This window comes from Aethalodelphis obliquidens, unplaced genomic scaffold (genome assembly GCF_003676395.1).
Source record: "Aethalodelphis obliquidens isolate GAN/ISIS:26980383/991018 unplaced genomic scaffold, ASM367639v1 scaffold106, whole genome shotgun sequence".
NCBI lineage: Eukaryota > Metazoa > Chordata > Mammalia > Artiodactyla > Delphinidae > Aethalodelphis > Aethalodelphis obliquidens.
In genome coordinates, this window is record NW_020838050.1 from 2,584,828 (window position 1) to 2,592,559 (window position 7,732).

Consider the following 7,732-nt stretch of genomic DNA (forward strand, 5'->3'; position numbering starts at 1 on the left):
GAGCAAGATTTTCATGCTGAGGTCTAGATTGGGAAGGCAGAGTCCAACTATATCTGAGAATAATAAGTACCAAATATTGGTGGGAATATTTATGACAAAACAAGCAACAGGCATGTAGACCAATGAAAGCAAAACCTCTCAGAAAACAAAGGGTTATAGCAACAGGGAACACATAGCCCAGAAAAGGAAGTAAACAACTAGCCATGTCAGAGACCTTCAATCCAGAGTACATTGTTATAAAGGCAACATATAAGCAGGAATTAAGAAAAAGCTCAAGTATTATACAATTTATTGGGCAAAAACTAAGATTGTCCAGAGATTGATATCATTTACCCAAGTGATGGATCCACAGTGGTGAGATGCAGAATTGCATCGTATTCAATAGCTTGGAATATGGAGTTACAAAGACCTATGTTCAAGTTGAACATTTCCATTTTCGTGCTCTCTGACTTAATGCAAATTATTTAATCTTGAATTCTCAGCTTTCTCTTCTTTAATATTTAAATAGTAATATTATCTAGTATAGAGTATAGCAGGAGTTATATGAGATAATGCACATAAAACATTTAGGACAGTGTCTGGACAAAGTATTACAAGTCCTCAATTAATAAAGAATATAATATTTTATTACTTTTACTTGGAACACAGTATTTTTTTTCCAGTATCAAAAATGGCTTAAGAGTACAAGTTAAAGAAACACAGAAAAGTAGGAGAGAAAGTAATGTTGCTCATTTAGGTAAAATCTAAAACATCAGCTTTTGATCAATTGACTAAAACTACTCAAATTACCCTGTCAGAAATTACCCTCCCAGAGTTAAGGTTAAATCTTGTTTTAAATATTGTGGGGATGGGGGGGTTATACAACAATTCCTTTCCAGTTTTTTTTTTTTTCTGTATTCCCATTATTTGAGTACCATGTAGAAAAGGGATGAATTGTTCTGTTTCCTGAAGAACAACATAAGAACAAAAGCAATTTCTGATTGCGTTACCTTTTATGTGTGTGTGAAAAAACTTATGATCTACTCTCTTAGCAGATTTCAAATATACAATATAGTATTATTAACTATAGTCATCATGCTGAATTTAACCAGAGTCTAATGTTCAGGGATTTTAGAAGAGCCTAACTGATCTGAGGGGAAGGACATACATATGTCCACCCCCCTTAAGCTTCCATATGGGAGAAGGAAAACACCCAATGCATGCCCAATCTATCCATCCTGTCCCATTTTAACAGGGGAAAAACCTAAGAAGCATACCTGAAATTCACAGTTTAGAGCATAGGCTCACTGAATGACTAAGACATAATCATAGGACAATAGAATGCTTCCTTCCCCAACACCTTACAACCACATTACTAAAGACATATTTACAGTAGATCCTTTTACCCAGAACATGTCTGGCTATCAAGAAAAAAATTCCAAGACATACTGAAAGGTAAAAAAAGACACAGTTTGAAGAGACAGACCAAGAATCAGAACCAAACTCAGATATGGCTGCGATGCTGGATATATCAGACAAGGAATTTAGCATATGATTAATATGCTAAGGAATCTACTGAATAAAGTAGGTATCATGAAAAAACAGATAGGCAATGTAAACATAGGGGAAAGGATTCCAGAAAGAACCAAAAAGAAATATGAGAGATCAAAAATACTGTAACAGAAGTATGAAGAATGTCTTTTATGGTTTCATTAGTAGACTGGATAAGGCTAAGGGGAAAAAAACCCTCAAACTTGAGTGTAGAATTCGCCTGTGAATCCATCTGATCCTGGAAGAAGAAAAACAACAAAAATCTGGAGACTGATACTTCTTGACTTAAACACTTATTATAATTCAACAATACTTGGTGAAAGAATAGACAAATAGATGAGTGGAACAGAATAGAAAGCCTAGAAATAGATACACATGGATATAGTCAACTTATCTTTGACAAAGTAACAAAAGCCATACAGTGGAGCAAAAATAGACTTTTCAACCAATGGTACTAGAACAGCTGGACATCCACTTGCAGAAAAGAATTAATCTAGACACAGACTTTACACTCTTCATGAAAATTAACTCAAAATGGATTATAGACCTAAATGTAAAACTTAAAACTAATAAAGCTCCTAGAAGATAACATAAGAGAAAATCTAGATGACCTTGGATTTGCAATATCATACAAAGACCAAAGATATGATCCATAAAAGAAAGAAGTGACAAGGTGGACTTCATTAAATTAAGAATATTTATTCTTAATTTTTAAGAAATTATTAGAAAGACATTTTGAAGAAAATGATAAGACAAAGCACAGACAAGGAGAAAATATTTGCAATATATATATATATATATATATATATATATATATATATGGAAAAAGGACTGTTATCAAAAATATACAAAGAGCTCTTAACACTCAACAATAAGAAAACAAACAACTTAATTAAAAAGTGGACCAAAGACCTCACCAAAAAAGGTACACAGATGCCAAGTAAGCATATGAAAAAAATGTTCCACATCATATGCTATCAGAGAAATGCAAATCAAAACAAGATACCCAGGCTTCCCTGGTGGCGCAGTGGTTGAGAGTCCACCTGCCGATGCAGGGGACACGGGTTCGTGCCCCGGTCCGGGAAGATCCCACATGCCGCGGAGCGGCTGGGCCTGTGAGCTATGGCCACTGGGCCTGCACATCCGAAGCCTGTGCTCTGAAATGGGAAAGGCCACAACAGTGAGAGGTCCGCGTACCGCAAACAAACAAACAAACAAAAACAAGATACCCTTGCACACATATTAGAAAGGCCAAATCCAACACCACGTGCTGGTGAGGATGAGGAGTAACGAATTCTCGTTCATTGCTGGTGGGAATGTAAAATTGTGCAACCAATTTTGAAGACAGTTTGGCTGTTTTTTTACAAAACTAAACCGACTCTTTCTATACAATATAATAAAAGGGAGCAATTGTAGTCCCTTTTATTTACTCAAGGGAGTTGAAAACTTATATCCACCCAAAAACCTACACATGGATATTTATAACAGCTTTATTCATAATTACCAAAATTTGGATGTAAACCAAGATGCCTTTCAGTAGGTGAATAGATAAACTGTGTACATCCAGACAATGGAATAGTATTCAGCACTAAAAAGAAATGAGCTATCACACCATGAAAAGATATGGAGGAAAAAAATGTGTATTACTAAGTGAAAGATGCCAATCTGAAAAGCCTACATATTGTATAATTCCAAATGTACTGCATCATAGAAAAGGCAAAGCTATGGAGACTAAAAGGATCAGTGATTGCCATGGGTGAGGGAAGAGTTAGTTATGAATAGAATGGGGGATTTTTAAGGCGGTGAAACTATTCTGTATGTTACTATAATAGAGGCTATATGTAATTATATCTTTTTCCAAACCCATAGAATATGCAAAACTAAGAGTAAGCCAGAATTTAAACTATAGGCTATGGATGATAATGATGTGTCAATGTGGGTTCATCAGTGTAACAAATGTACCACCCTAGTGGCAGATGTTGATAATCAGGGAGGCTATTTATGTGTGGGGGGAAGGGAAGTATATGGAAATTCTCTGTAATTTCTGCTCAATTTTGCTGTGAAACTAAAACAGCTCTAAAAATAAAATATATTTTAAAAACGATTGACAAAATAAACATTTTAAAAGGCTGTAAATAATATGTAAGACCTTTTATGGAAAATATATACATAAATGTACACTTATGGCTAGAACAAATGTAAAAGACTGTACATTAAAATACTAGTAGTAGTTAGCTTTGAATATGTACAGTTTTATTTTCTTCATGATTTTATGCATTTGCAACTTTTATACAAGTTACCTAAAAATAAAGCTATTTTATCTTGGAAAATAAAGATCAGTAGGTAAAAATCTTTCAGACATTGGTGACATATTTCCTTTTTCAAACAGTATATGTTTGCATTAATAATCTAATGATTGAAGATGTTCTACATTTATAAAAAAAGAAAGCTGGCTTGTATTGTATTCACTTAGTCTCATGAAGCTAAAAATCAATACCAAGCTGTTTCTACTGTTGTTTTGGCCTGATCTCCATGAATTGAGACCATATTTTGCAGCATAAAATGTACAACAAATCCAAAGAACCAAATATGATCCCTTCAAAATAAAAGGGATACTTGTGTTATTTTCCATCCTTCTTCAAGATTAACGTATAGAATCTTTAGTATTTAGTATAAAGAAAGGTTCAGAAGATGAAATAGTTCAAAAAGGTGCTATGTGTCCAAAATTATAAATGGAACTATTACACAAAAATTCTGACATCTTTGATAGAGAAGAGCAGATAAAACCATGTTTTCCTTCTCCCTAAGACTTTTCAGAGAAAATTCTAAGATAGAAGTTGGAACTCCTTGATTCAATGAAACTATATGTACAGATAGGAAGGATTTTACCATGAGAAGGAGAGACACTATTTTTGAAAGCAACAGATGTCCATAGTAATTTCTTCATGAAGTATAAGTCAACATTTAAGTCACAGGCTAACTGTTATTTATATATTCACATTATTGAGGATATCCATAGAAGTTTAGTCCAACTAGTATATCATCATTTATTAACATGTGCTCCCTCTGCTGGACTACTGCCATACAACAAGAGAGAACACTGGGCATGGGTAAATAATTTCACTGTTATTCGTCATTTATCCATGTTGTGTGGAATATAAAATTATTTATGATTTTAAGTTTGAAGAAATATAAGTAAATGTCATCACTTTGTGGAAGCCATTTTAATGCTTGGCTTGTCTATTGTTTTACAAAAAATCATGAAATATGTATTTAGTAATTCAGAATGCATTTTGTATTGGATATTTGTAAGTGTGATATTTTTATTACATATCCGCAATAAACTTTCCTAGAGGTTGATAATTTCCTTTTTACTTGTAATTCAAACTTCTGTTTGGAGATCTGCTTCACACTTGCATTTTGGTTTTCACATTCTTCTATCTCCAGGTAGCTATAGTCCTGCTTTTCCTGGGACAGTTACAGGATATATAATGTGTTTGTAAAATTATTGTATAGGAAATGGCTACCCTAGATGACTTACTCATAACCTGCTTGTCACTACCTACCCGGCTATCAGCTTCATATGTTTGCTTCTTTGACAAGGTATAAACTGGTGGATTTCACCTATCCCATTCATAGTCCCTTATCTTCCCTTAGAGTAAAATTGATCTGTAAACAAAAGCTAAAAGATTTGGTGATTATGATAAAAGGCAGAGCTATTTTCTACTGTTGAGAACTTTAATAGAGTAACTGATGATGGCAAAGTGATGCACACCTTGCTTGCTTACAAACTCTGAGATCTTTCTGGGAATGATATGCTTTGCTTAACCAAGAGCTACTCCTAGGCCTTTGTTCTTTACTGCTGTTATTTGTCCCTTGTGTGCAGTTAAAAGAACTGCTTTATTCCTGATTATTTTTTCTTGATTATGATGACTATGGAAACAAAGGGTATTAATGAATAAATAAAAAGCATATCCATGAATAAAATAAAAATGACTGCATTAAAAACAAAATGTACTTCCCACCTCTGAATTCTATCTTTCTGCTGTAATAAATCAGTTACTAAAATAAATTTAATTGAAAATGGACAAAGCAATTCCTGTTAAAAAATTATTTGAACTCTAGTGCCTATAACTGAGACATTATGCATTCAGTTTGCTCTAGGATGCTCAAGTTGCATCAGCAAAAGAATTATTTATTTAATTAATTCAGATAACAATAATAATGGTATATATTAGTAAATAGAAAACCTAAGTCCCAAAAGACTACTGAAGAAACATCTTGGACTTTATCTAAAGTGAGATAAAATTTAAGGCTCTATTTTAAAGCAAATTAAAAAGTACAAATTGAATGAGAAAAAAATCGCCAAGATCTAATTTGCAAGTAGAAAATAGAGATAGATTACATGGTTTCCATTAGTAGTTTAAAACCAAGTAAAATGCAAGAAATTCACCTTATGGATTTCTACATAGAAAAATTGTTAGTGGCTAGAATGTACTACATGTATTAGCCATTCATGTACCTTGTATTTGAAATATACTCTCTTTTCATGTAAATGTTCAATTCCCAAATCATTCAAATGTGGTTCTTATAATTGCTAAACTAGCTTCCTTCTAGACTTAATCATAAGCCAGATTTAACAACAAAGATCATTTATACATCCAACAAGCTTGAAATAAAAACAATAGAAATAACAGGGTGGGCATGAAGCTCTCTGAAGATGGGGGTCTTTTGGCAAGACAAGTAGAATTATGAGCAGCAGGAGAAATTTGAGTAATTAAGGCAACAGTATCTCTATATCTTATGGCTGACAGAGGGAAGCTACAAGTTAGCTCTGGGCAACAAAACACCGAGCTTAGTGTTCTAATGTTGTTGAAAACCAAATGAGAAGGGCTAAAGGGGTAATTTCATTAGAAACAAGAAAGTCTGTTGCTTTAAGACACCAGTTATTCCCAGTCCTGTAAACATTAAAGGACAAAGTCAACAATAAGACAAGTAAGCATTTGGGAACTAAATTATTAATACATAGGAGGGGTGTCTTTTGAGGGAAAGAAGGGAAAGGGATGGAGGACAAGAGGGAGTGGGGAAAGGAGGTGGGGGATAGATTATAAATAATCTTTCATTGGGATTTAAAGTTGCAAAGTGAAGTGAAACAGAACATTTCTATCAAAGGGCTCTAGACAAAGAAAATAAGGGGAACTCTGATAAATTTTCTTAGAAATTAATGTTTTTTTTCAGGTTTGCTGATAATTTTTCAGACCTCTCCCATTGTAACTATTCCCAATTATAATGTATAACTCATCTTTCAGATGGATTTCAAGTGTCCATAAAAATATTTTGAAAGAAAATGTACTAGAAATGAAAAAAATTAAACACCTGAAATGGTAATCTAACCATTTCAGATATTTTAATGCTCTAAAGCAGAGGTCAGTAATATTTCAGAAGTGAGATGCCTAATTAACAACCTTGTTCTTCTTATGTGCATTGCACATGCACAGGGACAGGTGGTACAGGCAAAGGACTCGAGGGAGGTACCTACATTTAAATAGCTCCCCTATTTCTTCCAAACAATTATAAATTAATTGGATAAACAATCTTAAAGGCTCTTCCTTTAAAATGAAAAAAATCCTAACCATTTTAGATATTATAACTTAGTCATTCATTCATTCATTCAACAGTCATTTAGTAAGTGCCTATTATGAGCTAGGCATTGTGCTGAGCCCTATTGATACAATTAGAGGGAAAACAGGCATGTCCCCTGCGTTAATTTTACTTGAGTGAATAGAGATAATTCCTTCCGGCAGCTCTAAGTTTCCAATAGTTTAGATTCAGGATGAAATTAGAAAAGATACTATTTGCAGGCCATGGGGCAATAAGTGAAAAGAGGGCTATTAAAACAAAATGCTCTTGTTTCCCCAAGTTTAACAATCACATTTACTGAGAAACAACAAATAAAATAAGTTGTGGAAGTCTGAAAAAGAAAAATTGCCTTCTAGTTGACCTATACTTCTCACGGGAGATTCTGGTCAATTACCATTCTGAGAATTCTAAAGGAGAGTTGTTGAATAAAGAGATTAAAGATATGGTAACTCTTTATTTATCAATATGTCTCTAATTATACCATCAAACTTGAGCTCACTAAGGGAAGGTCCACTTCCTATTCATCTTTGTTTCCCCAGTATATAGACTGGAGCATAGTACA